This window comes from Pezoporus wallicus, unplaced genomic scaffold (assembly GCF_028554395.1).
Source record: "Pezoporus wallicus isolate ANWC-B61680 ecotype Strahan unplaced genomic scaffold, APGP_CSIRO_Pwel_v1 contig_6899, whole genome shotgun sequence".
Lineage (NCBI taxonomy): Eukaryota > Metazoa > Chordata > Aves > Psittaciformes > Psittacidae > Pezoporus > Pezoporus wallicus.
This window is the reverse complement of record NW_026638613.1, coordinates 752,043-770,276: the sequence shown is the minus strand read 5'-3', so window position 1 is coordinate 770,276 and position 18,234 is coordinate 752,043. Positions and strand designations below refer to the sequence as shown.

The following is an 18,234-nucleotide window of genomic DNA, read 5'->3' as shown; positions in this document are numbered from 1 at the left end:
GCCTTCTCTTCTCCAGGCTGAGCACCCCCAGCTGTCTCAGCCTGTCTTCATACAGGAGGTGCTCCAGTCCCCTGATACCTCGTGGCCCTCCTCTGGGCTTGTTCCATCAATTTCATGTCCTTTTTAAGTTGCGGACACTAGAACCGCAAACAGTACTCCAAGTTAGGTCTCACGAGAGCAAAGTAGAGGGGCAGGATCACCTCTTTTGACCTGCTAGTCACACTCCTTTTGATGCAAATAGAAGAATTCTGTTGAGTTACAAACCTTAAACTGTGTTAAAGAAAAAGCAAAAAGAAACACGTTCTGGAATGAGAAGCAGAAGTTGAAAAACAGGTACCTCATCATGAGACTTACTAACTTAGGGTTACTTAGTAGTTGCCAAAAAGACTAGCCTAAATTCTTCAGCGAGATCTACTTAAGAAATGATGACATTAGTGACCAAACAACAGCAGCTGTGCAGAGCTAATTCCAAAGCAGGATGCAGCTATATCAGAAGCACATGGTTGTTTTGTTGTTTTTTTTTTTTTCTGGTTGTCTTTCTTTACTGTATCTCTTTCAGTGGATGAGAGGAGAATTGAAGTGAAGTCTGCAACAACAGTTTGAAATGGGACTGATGTTATGCTTCTTTCAGTGTTTCAAGTATGCAGTATTATTTTGAGAATTATGTGACTCTGGTTTTGGAATTTAAATTGTTTGGTTTATGGAGAGATAGAATTTTGGATTGCAAATAGATTAAGTGTGCTTGTGCTTAAATCTGAGGAATTCTTTATTTCATCTGTTAATGAGGTTCAGGTGGTATATACTAATGTATACCATGGGGGTTTTGTTGTATTGACTGTTATGAACCTCAGTTACTGGGAGCTGTGTTTCTGCAGAGCACTCAGAACTTGATAGTGGCGAGTAGAAGAATGAGAACGTTTTATACATCATAAGGATAATTTAATTTTCTATAGCTAAAAATTATTAAAAATTCCCAGTTGAGTTGAGCTACAATTTTTCTTTTAAACAGTGAAAAAATGTTTTCGTTTTCAGTAGATTCTACAAGGTCCATAGTCAAAATTTTGATTTCAGTCCTAACATCAGGTTCCTTAAATAATGAAGCAAGGAGGCAGCTGCACACAAATGTTAATGGTATGGGGATGACAAAGGTGCTGAGGTACAAGTTTATTGTCACAAATTCCATCCAGAATGGGGTTCTGGGATGAATAACCACCAAAGTATTGGCCTTTCACAGATTAAGTTTCTCAGAAATAGTAATGTGAATTAGGGAACTCTTTTCTAGTTTAATTGTGTTAACTGCTGTCAAATATTTCTTTTTTCTGACCTTTTTATTCAATCTTTCAGTTACTCATCTAGCCCTATGTATCTATTCATTTCCTTCTGTCTGCAATCTGTATAGCTATGGTCTCCTGTTTAGAATATTTCTTCACTTGTATGTTCAATAATCGCTCCATCAATTTTAATTTTTTCCTCTTTGGAGAGGTACTGCTGTGTTGAAAAATCTTTCTGTCTCTCTTTCTTCAACTCCCGCCTTCCTGTTTGACTTCTAGACTGTGTGATTTCTGAACATACCAATATTCATGTCTTGTACATTGCCAAGAACACCAGTCTGTAATACATAGCAGTACAGGAAATGCAGAGTTGCTATAAGAGAATTAAACCACTTGGGCAAAAATGGAGATACTGCTGCCTTGGCAACAGCCACTGACTGCTCTAACTATAAAGTCTAACTAATAACTAAATTGTTGGGCTTGGTATGTGCTAAAGAATCTGAGCAATAGTACATACATAGATGTTTATTTTCGATTATCCTGGCAACCCCGAAGTATATATATCCTTGTGGTGCAATGTAAACTCCTTTCAAGATGCTGTTTAAGAGGAATTTAATCTGTATAGAGCACTAGCAAACTGAAGCACAGTGGATTTATTAAGAGACTTATTCATTTATTTTCACCATTTAGTATTTATATTCTTTTCCCATTCATTTATTCCGTTCGTTTTTATTAATTTATTCATTTATCAAATATTCATTTTAATGGCATTCATTATTGCTACAGTAACCGTAGGGACAGATTTGCAATAATTTTATTCTTTAAATAGGTTTATTCTTGGAAAATTTAAAAAACGGGAACAGGCTACTTGTTGTGTCAGGTTCATTCCCTTTTCCTTTTCTCCGAACTGTGTGTCTCTTTACTCCCCTTGTTTCTTTACAGCCCTCCCTAGGTTTCTCTTGAATTTCTTTATATATTTTATGACAACAGCTCAGTTCAGTGATATTGGACCAAATGCCTGACTATGTGTATTTCTGAAATCAGAGCCTGTTTTTCAGTGCTTTGGATACTTGATTTAGTCTGCTTTTTTTCTCCACATATATTAGCTTTTCCTCTAAAATTCACCTCTTATTCCCTTTTAATGCAAGTTCCTTTTCCCCATAGATGAGTACCCTACAAACCAGAGATCAAAGACCTTTTTAGCAACAAGTGTTCTGAATTACAGTAGAAAAAAGCCTAGACATCTGAAAGATTAGGTTCTGTGTATTAATTTCCATTGAAGCACTGAGAATTCAGATCATTTGTGAGAAGAAAAAAAAAAAAAGCCTTTTTCTTTTTCTTTTTTTTTTTCCTATGTGAAAACAATGGATGAATAATACCTGTGAACTTCCATAGGTATCAGATTGTGCTTTTGATGGGTGAACAAGGACTGGATCATCCAATGCCTGTGCTTTTGAGTTAGAATTACAGTTCTGCAGTTTCAGCTGTATAGGCTAAGTGCTTATGCATTTCAGCCCCTGAAGTATATTACCAGTCACCTTTAAGGATGTGACTTACGTGTAGTAAAATCTTATAATGGAAAGCAGGAAATTCACAGATGAACAAATACTTGTTCTTGGTAAAGAATTAAATTGTTTATAGTTTTTGCGCTTCTATTTTCAGTGTACCCCCCATTTCCTATGAAACTTCTCTGTTACTATTTTAATCCTTCTTTGTATTACAACTTTTAAACATTGGCAGGTTTTAGTTTCCCATATCTTAAACTTTTCGTCTTTAATCAACCAGGGTATTTGAAACTTAAACTCATTAATCTTTAGGCAACTCTAGATTCAAGCCATTTCCATCCTATGTTCTTTCACAGCATATCTGCATTCTGACTTGTGTCAGAAACACTGGTGCTGTTCAAAAACCCACCTGAAATATGTTACTACATCATATTTGGTTGCATAGTACCTATATTTGACGCTTACAAAGTTGTTATTTTGTATTTATAAAATCAGAAGAGACTAGTTTCCTAATCTTGCAGAAAGCATCGTGAACTGGGTATTCCCTACTATTATATATTCAATAAACCAAACTGCTTCAGATATTTACATTCTGAAGGTTATCTTTGTTGCCAGAAGAGCTTGAAGTAATTTCCTTTACAATGAGATCTTATGTTTATAGAATATGTTGTGACCCTGCAGGAAAATCTCTTCACACCCCAGTCTCAGGTTGCAACTCTAATTTTGAACCACTGCTCTGGAGGCTTTTTATCAGCTAAAAAAATGTCTTATCTGTGGTTGCTTTTAGCTGCATAGTAAGCAGTCATTTGAAATAGGTAATGTCTTCTTAAAGGTCTATAATCTGAAGCCCACAGTTGTCAATGGAACACCTAATGATTTCAGGGACTGTGGATCTGGGTGTTTGTTTATTCCATAATATGCAGTGTCTGCTAGTTGCAAGATACAAGGAAATGGGACTGTCTATTGAAGCCAGACAGCAATATACTGGTGGCATTTACTTTCTCAGATAAAGCCCTGAAATCCCTTTGAATCTAAATATTTTGCAGTAGCATGCCTCTTTAATTAACCTCTTCCTGAGAAAGCAATCATCTTTCCAAGTCACCTGCCCAGCTCCTCCCAGCCCTTGAGCATCCCTGCAGCCCTGAAAAGGAAAGCCCATCACCAGTGTTATAGGCTTCAGGAGCCTTGACTTCCTGTGGCTGAGGCTAACTTCTCTGAGGATGAACCTGGAAGCCTGGGCCCAGACACAGTGTAAGAAATATCATTAATATAAATGTCTATTTTTATATGCTCCAATTAATTTTCTTAAAAATATTGAATTTCTTTATTTTTATAAATTGGCTCTACTTTCCAAAAAATATGAAAATGTATATTCAAGCAAGAGGAGAAATAGTTATACTTTATTCTATCTCATCTTCTCATGCAGTGTTTGACTGAGTTTTATATTTGTGGGAGCTGCACTGCCCCCTCCTGCCCAGAAGAATCTTAAGTCAGTTTGGAGAGATTGGCTATATGCTATTTAACCCTCAAGTGTACATACATTTTTTCATTAAATCTGAACATTAACCTAATGGCCTTTAGGCACAATACGTTTTGAAAAACTTAGGTGTGTTGTCTATTGCTTGCTTTTCAACTCCAGTTCTTCTTACAAACACTACAGGGACCTCATTAAATTCTGGGGCTGTATTATCTTCTTTCTTTATGAAGTTTATTCTAATATCCTGCCACGGTCTAATGTATTCTTTTGTCAGCTTCACTCCACTTTATACATCTGAGGAAGACTTTCTGTTTTTATTTCCTTGCTCTGAAAACTTCATTCACAGCCAGTTTTGGCGTCTCGGGATATTGTTTAGCTTGTTCCTCCATTGTGTCAGTCTTTGTCTTCCCTTGATAATATTCTGTGCTTTTTAGGCATGACATGCATTTTTTAGTCATTATTTTAATTTCCTGACTTAAATCTAAATAGGGCAAGAAATAGAGCAGAAACATAGATGGTCTTGTAGGCCTTTCTGCTGTCCTTAAAAAAGGAGAAGTTGCAATAACATGAAAAATTAGTCTCAACCTGGAGAAACTTTAGCTTTATTTTTAGGAAGGTATTAGACCAGCAAGTAAACTATTGGCTATAAAAGGCAGCCCCATCCACTGGTGCATCCTTAAAGTTGGAGCCAGAGCCGCTTGATACCTCTCCAATCTGACCATGCAGGCATTGTATTGCTTATTCCAATTCTAGCTTCCACTCTAGCCTCTTTTAACCTTCATGACAAACATTAGCATTGCAGGAAAGATGAAAGATGCTTTTGTGAGAAACCTCTGCCTGTTATATCCATTCTTACCCCGCATATCCTGTATACAGAGACAAATCTCTTCTGTCCTTTTTTCTTTATTTACACCAGTTTCATGTGTTTGCTTTACACACTTCACCTGAGCTGAACATTAGTTTCTCGCATTAGTTCCAATCTGTTGTTATTTGAGAAATACTTGCTGGGTTCTATATCTGTGTCGCTCTGTGGAACAAATCAACATATAAATACATTCCAGTAAAATTCAGGATACTGGAAAAATTAGTATTAACTGTTCATGGAAAAAATTGAACTTATATGGACAGAAAAAGCAATTCAATAAAACAATATAGTAAAGGAGTACAACAATTATCTTATGCAGAGCCAGCTGCTCATCAACATTTTAAAGAAGTCTACATATCCACTTACAAGTACTTATGATGCTCAGTGCACCCTCTTAAACAAAGTCAAGTATGCAAGACTAATACAAAATCAGTTACAGCCACTAATGTGTGTTACAATCAGAGAGCAGAAATATTCTGAGTTGTACGTAGCATTTACTGCAGGGAACAATAAATTAATAATTTGATCTTCTGAAATAAAGTAATCCTGTAAATTTCAAGAGAGAGCTTACCATATGCTAGGAATTTCCAATGTTAGTGTTCCTACAATGCTGAAATGGAAGTTGGACTGTTACTGTATTTTACAGTAACTTGAATATCCAGTGTCTTATTGGTCTAATGTCTTCCTTCTAATAGCTCTAGAACTATTCCTGTTGCTTTCAGAATGTTTCTTGCATAAATTGTAATTAACTATGGGATATAGAACTCAGATTCTCAAATGAGTCACAGGGGTTTATTAGGAAAAAATACGCTTAAACATGAAGAAATTATGAGAACAGTTGATGGGATGTTATAACCAGTATTTCAGATCTTGTGGCAATCCTTAAGGTTATTTTCTTAGTCAGTGAAATATTAACAGTTAAAATAATTTAAGACTTTACCTTTTAAATTGTAATGCATTGCTCCATCATTATTGCATTGCAGAGGCAAAAGCACTGAACCAGATCTAGAACCAGAGGCAAGACTTTTGCATGAAGCATAGAAGAGAACAGGTAGAAAAGTGGATTAGAAGCTGGACTAGTAGCTAATGCTTGTAGTATGACCCCTGTTATTTGAACAGACAGGATATAAGGATCCAGAATGGCCTAAGGCAGGAAGAATTGCTGGGGTAGGTAATTGAGGTAGACCATAACTTGAAGGAAGAAGAGAGAATTCTGGAGAAGAAGGTACATAAGCAAAACAAGGGCTGGGTATAAGAAACCTGTGGAGTGTAACAAGGCAAAGAGGAAAGCAAGGGTCAGAGTGTGGCAGTAGGGATCCTGTCCTGTCGTGGTTTAAGCCCAGCTGTTAACTCCAAACCATGCAGCTTCTCACTCACTCCCTCGTGCTTCTTCCCACACTCCGTTCCCAAAGGAGGGGAAGAGAATCTAAAGAATGTAACTCCCATGGGTTGAGATAAGAACAGTCCCATAACTAAGGTATAATACAAAACTATACTGCTACCACCAATAATAGTAATGGTAAGGGGAAAAACAAGGGGAGAGAATACAGTTGCTCACCACCTGCTGACTGATACCCATCCTGACCCGAGCAGCGATCTGGACTCTCTGGGTAACTCCCCCCAGTTTATGCAAAGGGTATAACATGCTGTGGTATGGAACACCCCTTTGGCTAGTTTGGGTCAGGTGTCCTGTCTCTGCTTCCTCCCAGCTTCCCGTGCCCCTCCTCACAGGCAGAACATAAGACTGAAAAAGTCCTTGATCAGGGTAAACAGTAGTTATCAACAGCTAAAAACATCAGTGTGTTATCAGCATTGTTCTCAGACTAAAGCTGAAAACACAGCACTGTACCAGATACTAAGAAGGAGACAAATGACTGCTACAGGTGAACCCAGGACAGATCGTCTGCAGAAAAGGAGCAGAATGATGGAAATGTGGCTGGAAGGCAGAAGAGAATGACTGTGTTGATACTCCTGTGTTTTTCTCCCCACACACACTTGCTGACTGGCAAAGCTTCATTCCATTGTAGCATTGATCATTTTAGGGAATAGCCATTGTTATCAGGATTATCCTTAGTTCAAATGGCAGAGGTTGCTTCTGTGAAGTCTCCCACGGCCAATTCTGCTCATGTGGTTAACGAATTTAAATAATAATGAAAAATGCAGTCATGCACAGAAAACCAACTGAAGAGTGCCCTGAAAGATGTGTAAAAGCATTCAAGTACAACCTGTTACAGGTTCAAGTGTTATCTTTATAGCTATATAGTATGTATTTTTATAAATTAAGAAGTTGTTGTATAGTACATAGGTGGCCAAAGCATGGACTTGGCAGTTGTCCTGGGTTCAGCAGTAGCAGTCAATTTTTCCTCCTTCTTAGTAGCTGGTGCAGCACTGTGTTTTGACCTTCAGCCTGGGAACGGAGCTGATAACACCGACGTTTACTCTGACCAAGGACTTTGTGAGCCTCATGCTCTGCCAGGGAGGAGGGGAGGCCAGGAGGAAGTAGGGACAGGACACCTGACCCAAACTAGCCAAAGAGGTATTCCATACCACAGCATGTCATGCCCAGGGGAGTAACTGGGAGTTACCCGGAAGGGCACTCTCTTCTCGGTCGGGCTCATTTCAGTGGGTGGTATCATATTCTCTTCTCTTGTTATTTCCCTTATCGTTATTATTATTGGTGGTAGCAATAGTGGTTTGTGTTATACCTTAGTTACTGGACGGTTCTTATCTCAACCTGTGGGAGTTGCATTCTTTTGATTCTCCTCCCCATCCCTCTGGGAGCCGGGGCGGGGGGGAGAGGGGAGGGAAGAAGGGGAGGGGAAGTGAGAGAGCGACTGTGTGATTTATGGCTGACTTTGTTTAAACCATGACAGCAGTGCCTCTATCCTTACCTATGGAAGCTCTCTACAGAGGGTAGCAGTGTGATTTTATTTTCACAATTTGATAAAGAGATAAACAGGTGAAATGCCTTGCTCTAGGATGAACTTAGATCAATTAATGGGTAATCCCAGCTGTCCTGTGCTGTACTATATCACAGTATCCTCAATAGTACTTGATGCAATGATGGTACCAAACCACATTTCTTCTGTACCTAAGCTTTTAATGCTAAAATGTACGAGCAAAGTGTTTCCAAAATTTTGGGGGATACCCATAAAGAGGTAGATACATGTTCCTCTTTTAAAAATGGCATTTCTTTCTCTTCCAGTTGGGTTCTCTGAGAACTTGATACTTGTTCTTGCTGCTTATGACCATATAACTTATCCCATTCTGGTTGTGGGAACACAGTCTCGCATAAAGAGCTGTGCAGGCAAGAAACCTGCAAAACAGAGCATTATTTTCTGTCTGCACTATGTACTTAACAGCTGCATGTTTTTGTGTCACATATATCAATATGTATACGTGGAAGTGAAGTCCAGTAACATTGTATATGTATCACTTGACATCACTCACAGAAATTAGAAAATTTGATTTCTTTGGAGTTAGATGTTTGTTTGTTTACAGAGGGTAAGCACAAAGGATGAGCACAGGAGATGGCTTTGGCCAAGAGCAGATCTAAAGCAGAAGCTAAGTGTGGGGTCATCTGGTGTGTCAGCTCTCATGGAAAATTAGAGGCTTTGAGTGAAGGGCCAAATCAGTGACACCTACTAGAAATTGCTGAGGAGGAGGATGATTTTGCTGAATTTGTTACTATCTCTGTATATATTCCTGCAACAATTGGTCAAAGAGAATGAAAAGAACTACTAAACCCCCTTTTTAGGAACAAAATAAAATATCTAAGTCTTTGTCATGGCTGTAGAGGTCAGAAAGCAGAATTAATGTTTGGTTTAAACGACACATCTTTACCTTATACAACTAGAGGGTCCCAAGCTACTGTACCGATGCAATAAGAGCATAGTGATGTAGTTGTGCATAAAATGGAAACTGATTTACTACAATTAATATAATCTCAATATTGCACCCTGATGGCTGTATAATTTAAATGCTAGAGATTTTCATCTGAGCATTATTCTCTGAAAAACGGGCTCAGGAAAGATACTTTCTTGGGTTTCCTTTTGTGTTGAAACATTTACATTTTGGACAGGAATAATTGCAATTCCAGCCTTTAGTGGAAATGGAATTTTTCTAAAATCCCTTATATTAGGACTTACCTAGAAGAAAAAGAAAAAAAAAAAAAAAGGAATGCAGCTAGTATTTAAATAAGGTGGGCTTTTTTTTTGTTTTTTTTTTTATTGCCAACTAAAATGTTCTCTTAAAAGAAATACTACATTCAGTTATTTTAGTCTGAAAGGGTCTTCAATAGGGAAGCAAATGGAATTAGGCTAAGAGGGTATATCAAAAAGTACAAACAAGAAAGGGGGAAAAGCCATTTGTAGATCCCTAAACTTTGCAAGGAGATGAAAACCTGACAAAATGAAAGTGCATGATATTCCAGCTGTATTAAATCAAGATGAAAGCAGTATGCATGATGCAGGCTACTGTTAATTACATGGCCATGGCTATAGAAAGACTCGTTATTTAAACAAAATATTTTATACCAGAAATTATCTATAAATCTTACAGCAAAGTGTGGGTGGCTGAACCCTGGGAACATGTTGAAAGTGAATTAATGTTAGTAATTGTCCATGTGAATGTTGGGCAGATGCTGAGGTGCCACTACCACCTTGTGCGACTGATGGTGAGACAACTGAGCAGCCAGTAACGCTCTTTACTATGGGTGATTTATACAGAAGCCTATCGATTCTAAAAAAACGTTGTGAGTCCTCTGAATGAACAGCTTGATAGGGTTTGATTTTCTTTTTCCTTTATCTTTAATTGCTCCGTTGTTTAAAGAACAAACATTTAGACGTGTCTGACAATAACCATGGAGCTGCACAGACTCCCACCTGCACAATTTCGCACAATTAAGTTTTTAAGAATATCCGGTTATATGGCTTGGATAATCCTTGGGTTCTTAAAAGAGGCTTATAAGAAAGATGGGGTGAGACTTTATAGCAGGGCCTGTTGTGATAAGATGGGGGTAATGGTTTTAAACTAAAAGAGGGGAGGTTCAGGTTGGACATGAGGAAGAAACTTTTTACAGTGAGGGTGGTAAAATACTGGCACAAGTTGCCATAGAGGTGGTGGATGCACCATCCCTGAAGACATTCAAGGCCAGACTAGGAGGGGTTCTGGGCAACTTGATCTAGTTGAAGATGTCCCTGCTCATTGCAGGGGGGTTGAACTAGATGACCTTTCAAGGTCCTTTCCAAACCAAACTACTCTATGATTCCATTTATCTCAAACATGATGTTGTTTAATGAGTACTTAAAAAATTTCAGACTTCCTTAATTGTTTAAAAGAAAAAATGTTTGGCTGGGGATGAGCAGAGCATTCCAGCACCTTATTACTAAGCTTAAACTAGACTTCAGTTATTTGTACATGTGATTATTTTACTGTTTGTGAAAATTCTGTTTGTCAGTTCTGCTGTGTTTTATTTTAGAATTCTTCTATATAGATAACTTGGCATATATGCACCATGACATAAGTATTGTAATGTGGGTTTATTTATAAGTCTTAGAAGTTATAAAACATACTTTGAATAATTTTTATATGTATGAATATCTATATTTTTGAACTCGCTCTACAATAAGGCTAAAGGTCCTGGGCCCTCTGTCCTCATGTCCCTGACATGAAATTTGGCACTCTGTTGTGAGAAACCTGAATCTGTCAGCTCTATTGCAGTGAATGTGTGAGTGCATGTTTAGTTTATCCCCTTGTGTTACACAGTGCGGAAGTACTGGTCTTTCCAACAGCCTGTCAGGAATTTGGTTGATGGTATGTGTGAATCTCAGAAAGAGAGAAATTCTGAGCAAACCATTTTGGGTTTAGTGAATGGCACTTCCTGACAAAACTCTGATGTATTGAAAGCGTTTTCCAATCTAGTTCTGTTTCTCATGAAATGAAATTTTGTTTTGTGACTAAATGCTGCTTAATAAATTGATATAAATTGTCATTTACATCAGACTGACACTACAATATCTTAATTCCCAGAGACAAGAGAACTTATGGCCAGAGCAGGAAAGCATTCATGTCATGGGGATTAAGGCTGACTCAGTCACTGCTATGCTGTTGGTGCTGATCCACAGCTTTGCTGGGCTCCAAAACTCTGGCTATGAAAGAAAACAAAATCTAACCCTTTCCCAGCTACTGCACTGTTATCTTCAGGTTTGTAAGATATGACTGTCATACACTGTTGAGTTCTTTCATATGTTAGCTATTGATACAGATTCTTCTGATTGATAGTAGTTCACTTTCCTTTTAGGTCAATGTAAATAATGAACACCTTGTCTAAGTCAAAGGAATTACATGCCTTGTTTTATCGATGCGAGTGAAAAGGAGAATCAAACCCCATATTCATTTTACTGCTGGTTTAGCTTTTGGCAAAGTTCTAGGTGCTGGAAATACCATAAAAATGAAATCCATGCTCCAACATTTCCAACATATAAATCAGCAGCGAATGATACATTTCTTTCTTAGTTTTTATAGCTTAGTATATATGTAAAATTAGTACAGGGCTCCAGAAAAACATGAAAGGGGAGAGCTTTACCCAGGAAGCATATGAACAGTACCAAGAAATTGTTGTTGTACTGTGATATTTGTTGTGACCTATATTCACAATCAAACGATTTTTGGCCCCCCAAAATGCATGAAAATTCAGAAATTTCAAGAGCTCCTGTGGTGTTACGAGTTTTTTTTCTTCTTCTGTTGCTTAATGATGCTCAGTTTCTCCTGACTGATGCAGGCATAAATCCTTTTATTCCTAAATGGGGTTCTACTGAGTAAGAGGAGATTCTTTGAATTGCAACAGGATCATATTAAAGAAAGTGTTATCTCCTCACATTTTCAGTTTCTTGAAGTTATAGCCCCTCTAAAGCAAGGAGAATCTCCATCTCTTATCGGACACCAGGGGAAGCAGTGACAAAGGATCAGGGAAAGTCTGAGGTACTTAATGCCTTCTTTGCTTTAGTCTTTCATAGTAAGACCAGCTGTTCTCTAGGTACCCAGCCCCCTGATCTGGAAGACAGAGAGCAGAATGAAGCCCCCATAATCCAAGGGAAAGTGGTCAGTGACCTTCTGTACCACTTAAACACACACAAGTCTATGGGGCCACACAGGATCCACCCAAGAATACTGAGGGAACCGGTGGATGTGCTCACAGCCATTTTTATTTATCAGCAGTCCTGGCTCAGCAGGAAGGTCTCAGTTGACTGGAAGTTAGCAGATGTGATGCCTGGCTACAAGAGTGGCTGGAAGGAGGATCCAGGGAGCTATAGACCTGTCAGTCTGATCTTGGGTGCTGGGAAAGGTTACAGAGCAGATCATCTTGAGTGCTATCCTGTGGCATGTACAGTACAACCATGTGACCAGGCCCAGTAGGTATGGGTTTATGAAAGACAGGTCCTGCCTGGCTAACCTGATCTCCTGTGAGAAGGTGACCTGCTTAGTGCATGAGGAAGAGTCTATGGATGTTGTCTACCTGGACTTTAGTAAAGCCTTTGACATCATTTCCCACAGCATTTTCCTGCTGTAGAAACTGGTTGCTCATGGCTTGAATGGGTGTAGCCTTTGCTGAATGTAAAGCTGGCTGGATAGCTGAGCCCAAAGACTTGTGGTGAATGAAGCTGGTGATGGTCACAAGTGTTTTTCCCCAGGGTTCAGTATTGGTGCAAGTTCTGTTTCAGCGATCTGGATGAGGGGATTTTGTGCACCCTCTGTAAATTAGCAAATGTCACCAAGTTGGGTGAGAGTTCATCTTCTTGAGGGTACGAAGAGTCTGCGGAGGGATCTGGACAGGCTGGCTGTGGCCGGTTGTATGAGGTTCAGCAAGGCAAAGTCCTCCATCTGGGTCACAACAACTCCATGCAGTGCTACAGGCCTGGGGAAGAGTGGATGGAAAGCTGCCTTGTGAAAAAAGGACCTAGGGATGCTAGGTGACAGACAGATGAATAAGAGCCAGCAGTGTGGCCAGGTGGCCAAGACAACCAATTGCATCCTGGCTTTTATCAGAAATAATGTGGCCAGCAGGACCAGGCAAGTGACCATCCCCTTGTATTCAGCACTGGTGAGACCACACCTCAAATATTGTGCTCAGTTTTGAGTACCTCGCTACAAGAAAGATATTGAGGTGCTGTAGTGCACCCAAAGAAGGGCAAAGAAGGTGGTGAAGGGTCTGGAACACAAGTCTTTCGAGGACCAGCTGAGGGAACTTGGATAGCCTGGAGAAAAGGAGGCTCAGGGGAGATCTTACTGCTCTCTATGATTACCTGAAAGAAGGGTTTAACAAGGCAGGTGTCGCTGGTCCCTTCTCCCAAGTAATAAGCTACAGAATCGAAGAAAACGGCCTCAACTTGTATCAGAAATGATTTAAATTGGATATTATGAAAAAAATTCTTCCCCAGAAGAGTTGTCAAGACCTGCAACTGGCTGCCTGGGGAAGCAGTTGGGTCACCATCCCTGCAGATATTTAAAAGCTGCATTGATGTGGCACTTTGGAACATGGTTTAGTGGCAGACTTGTCAGTGCTAGGTGGACTTCATGATCTTAAAAGGTTTTTCCAACCTAAATTATTCCATGATTCTGTGATTCTCTAACTTTTACAATTTGGGGCAGGAGGGAGCTTGTGTCTTCAGCTGCTATGTTGAAGTATTCCTGAATTTTCAGGAAAAATTGCTTCAAACCAGGTTCAAGATAACAAATTGGGCAGAAATGTTACCTTTTGTATGCTGTCCTAGTAGCTGATGAATAAGGGAATTTTCTGGTTTAAATATTTTTTTCTGTATAAATGAGCCTTCCATCAAATGCTTGCATCTTTTCCCCTTTAGAGAGATAAATCAAGGTTTCCAGGCCTGTAGGAAAGTAACCTTCATCTGGGCTTGCATTACAGGACAAATCCCTCTGTGTTTCCTCTGAAATCCTAAACGGCATTTTCTACAGAGCATTTCACAAGATCTGAGTCATACTGATCAGTAAACCCGTGCTCCACAAACATTATTTAAGTACTTCAGAAGTACTTTAGTTATTTTGCCTTTAAAATGCCAGCTCAATCAAATAAAGTACACCACCTTCTCTCATCCCCTCCTCCCAAAGTCTGTCGGATAAATGTGGAGATTCAGGGCAATTTCAGTGCAATTTGGAACACTCCATCTTTCTTTTGAGCACTTTTTTCGATGTTTTTTTGAAGTGTTCACCCACATACACACCCCCCTTACTCATCTCTCTCCTATTAAAACATCAGTACACCATTACTCTTCTGAGGTGAAGTCTACAGTAAATTCTTATTTTATTATGCAAAACTTGATCATTGGGGGAATTAATTTTTTCCCAAGTGTTTTCACTGGTGAGGGTTGAAAAAAGGCAAACAAAAAAGCCCCCACCTCATTTCAAAGACTCTGTGCCTTAGATTCCTAAATGTAAATGTAGTTTCGTAGCTTTAATGTAAGAATTGGCAAATTTTATAATTAGTATAATGAAAGGACAGGTATACAATATATAAATTTTATATCTTCTTCTTGTAAGATTTCTCACTTCTGAAAGATAGCGCAAGGATTAGCAGGGAAAATAAGAGATACAATTTGAACCACTTGATACTGTATTTTTTCCTCCTAGTCACTGAAATAAATCTATCTACCAGAAAGCTCATCATAACTGGCACTGAATATATTCCAAGGCTCATGTTTCAAAGACGAGAGTTTAATCCCACACATGGATCTACTGAGATCTATGTACATAGTACAGCTAAGTTTATGGAAAAATTTATAGCAGCCTTAAACTAAGTGCCTGCTTAACAAGTGCTCTGGGGTCCCCTTATTTGTTATGAATGTGCAGTCAGTAACGTGTCAGGTGCCTAAGGTCAGGGAGAGACACTTCTGGTTTGGGTCACTAGTACAGTGGTTAGATCCAAGGTGGTACTAATTGCTAGCCAGCCACATAAGTCTCCCATAATTGAAAATCCCTCTTTACAGCTTCACCTCTCAAAGCGGAGTCAGCAGACAGAAAATTTTGAAAATGGAAGCGAGCACAAGTAACTTCGACTGTCATCCACAGCAATGTCTTTACACCTAGGCAGTCAGTCCTACATTGCTAACAAACTCATTTGCCATTTTAGATTTCACTTAAAAACAAATGATGGAGATATTTTTGTTTGTTTTGTTTATTTTGGGGGCTGTTGTGCAACTCTTACTGCTAGTCCTAATAGATGTTGGCTTGTGACTAGAACTATTCAACCCTTGAAGGTCTTCCTTTAGTTCTTGTCTTTACCTAAAGGCAAATATTTTATTATGGCATATGCCTGGGCTGAACTGTATGTTAACCCTGCTTTTCATGTAGAGTGTATTACACAAATAATACAGGATTTACAGTCTCCCAAATCCTTTATCAGCTGGTAGCACAATTCTTTGAAAATCCTTTCCTAGCTTATGGTAATATGGTACTTTTTTATGATGAATCAACTTAGGGCTTTGAAGGGAAAGACAAGCTATGAATATAGAAAGACTGGAGATTTTTTTTTTTTTTTTTGAGGGGGGGAGGGTGTTGAAGCACATAGATTAGATGGGTCTTTCATAAGAAAATAGTCATGTGCAGGCTGGGCTATACAATAGCGCTGCTTTCAGTGATAATATTTATCCTACCTCTACTAGAGGGATGTCAGTTCCAGACAGAACAGTCTAGCCACTGCACTATAAATCAGTCAATAGAGTTGTTTGTGTACCACAACTGAAGATATTCTTCTATTAAAATAAAGTCTAATCTTAAGGTCTGCAGCATTAGATTTTCAAAATTTCTTATTTGTTATTAATAAGTTACTAATGGGGAGAAGTCATATTCATTTAGAATGGAACCGATAGAAGTGCAAAATATTTGTCAGGAGGCTATATTATCAAAACCATTTTTTTCATGTTGTAACCAAGGCTTGGATAAATTCCATTAGCTGGGTGCGATATTTTTGTTGTTGCCTGGTGCTGACAACCCCCCAGAAATCAAACAATGTAGTGAGGACTCCAGAATGAGCAAGATTCATTGTCTGATTTTCTCCAGTAGTAAAAAGCTTGCTACTGAAGTGTGACATACTAACACTGTTGCATTTTTGTCTTGTTTTTCTTTGTAAGCCCTTTAATAATTATCGCCTACGTTCTCACAGCACAGTAACAGGGTTCAAGACAGGTATCTAGAAAAACAAGTATAGTGTATGTTGGTATATGCTTCAAGTGAGCTCAAAAATCACTGTCATCCTGCTATCCCTTACATCAACCTGCTAACGTGGTGGCACAGACCTGTAGTTGGGCCTCAGTACTTAAGCAGATTTCTGTATCACTGAAGAATTCTATTTTAGAATGAGCAAAATCCTACAAACATATGTAAATCCTCTGCTGTTACAGTGGGGAGATCTAGCCAGATTTATTTCTTCATTCTTCACTCCAGTATTTCACCTATAAACAGTTTCCTTGAGCAGTTTTAATATCCTATGGAAGGGATATTAAAAGATTAGCATTCCTCCATGAAAATTGTTGGTTAACCTTCTGAATGCTTAGACAGTGATGTCATTCACAAATGACTAAGTGGGACCATTCCGTGCCTGCACGGCAAACTGTACCTTGTTAGCTAGCTTGTGAGCTTAGCTGATAATAAGCTCTTCATTAATTTACTGTGAAGCAAACTGGTGAGAATGTATCATTTCCTTTAGTATATGTTCAAAGCTATATCTGAAATTAATGTAAAAATCATCACTCCCACAGCTTATACAAGCATAGAAATGAAAACAGTATTATGCAGTTCTTTAATAGCTCTTGCTCTTTCCTAGGTACAGTGATAACCCATTCCTCCAGTGGCATGGAGGAAGTGACCTTTGGGAAACTCCAGAGATATGTGGATAAGTGATATAGGCAGGTGGAAAATTTTTTTAATAAAATTTTATAACCATTTTCATCAGAAAAGCAATATTTTTTAACAAATATTCTATAAACAGCCCTGCATGGCTGATATTTTTATTTTATTTTATTTTTTTAGTCTTAGGAAGGGGGTTATGGCATAGAGTAGGAGGCACACTTAATTTTTTAGAGGTATATCCCAAAGTATTTTCATCTGAGAACATTTTTCTTTCTTTACTTGGTCCACTTGTACCACTGATATAGCTGATTAATAAAAGCAGTAATAGTAACAATTAGTACCTGTAGTGCTGTGCATCTAACTACATAGCAAAAATACAGTTTATCTTACAGTTTACCCACTAAATGGTTCCCTTTGTCAGATAAGCATAGCTAATCAAATGAGTTGCTAGATCACACAGTGAATCAGAGGCAGAGCTGTTGAAACAAGTTTGAAGCTACAAATACGAATGACTATGAGTAACTTTACCCTTGGGAGTATTCCAATTGACTCCAAGAGGGATTATGTAGGTAATAAGCTCTGAACTTCATGGAAAGCATTTGCAGGACTGGTCCTGAAGCATATTCAATTGCAGTCTTCACATAAAATAACATAAATCTGTATTCAGGGAGTTTTAATAAACATATTTTATGTCATAAATTACTTTACTGAGGAGGATTTTTAGAGGTATAGTTTTACGGCATTGAGCTCAAATAGACTCATAATATTCTATCATGTTAAATGTATATTTAATAGCTTCAAACCTCTTATATTAGTGTTCCAATGGACCTGAAGGACTATGGACTGCAAAAACCTATTGTGTCAATGGATATTCAGAGAGGTTTAAAAAATGCAGATTATTGATTTTATTATTGATGCAAAGGAGCCATTATATCTTATCAGGCAATTAAATGCCCTTTCATAAAGAGTTCATTGCATGGAGGCTGAATTTATGGAAATAATGCAAGTTAATGACTCCATAGGAACCATTACATCAGGTCTGAAACAAATTATTTTTGGTTGTTATTATTATTTATTTTCACATTCATACTTGTAGTAATGAGAAATTCAGGAATTTTGTAGTAAATTACAAATATAAAGATGTAGATACAGAGGTTGCTATTTTAATTTAAACAAATCCTAAAGGAAAACGTACTTGCATCCTTTCCTTTTTTCTTTAAAAGTGGAAAGTTAAACCAGCCCAGTGAAAAAAAG

The 18,234-nt window shown here is 38.3% G+C and overlaps 1 long non-coding RNA gene across 1 annotated transcript; it reads left to right on the top strand.

Moving 5' to 3' along the window:
- Positions 1-585: 585 nt before the first annotated feature.
- LOC130600350 (uncharacterized) lies at positions 586-17,023 on the top strand. Its single transcript, XR_008972437.1, has 3 exons — positions 586-639; positions 16,263-16,317; positions 16,955-17,023. It is a non-coding gene; the product is annotated as an uncharacterized LOC130600350 (long non-coding RNA).
- Positions 17,024-18,234: the final 1,211 nt, after the last annotated feature.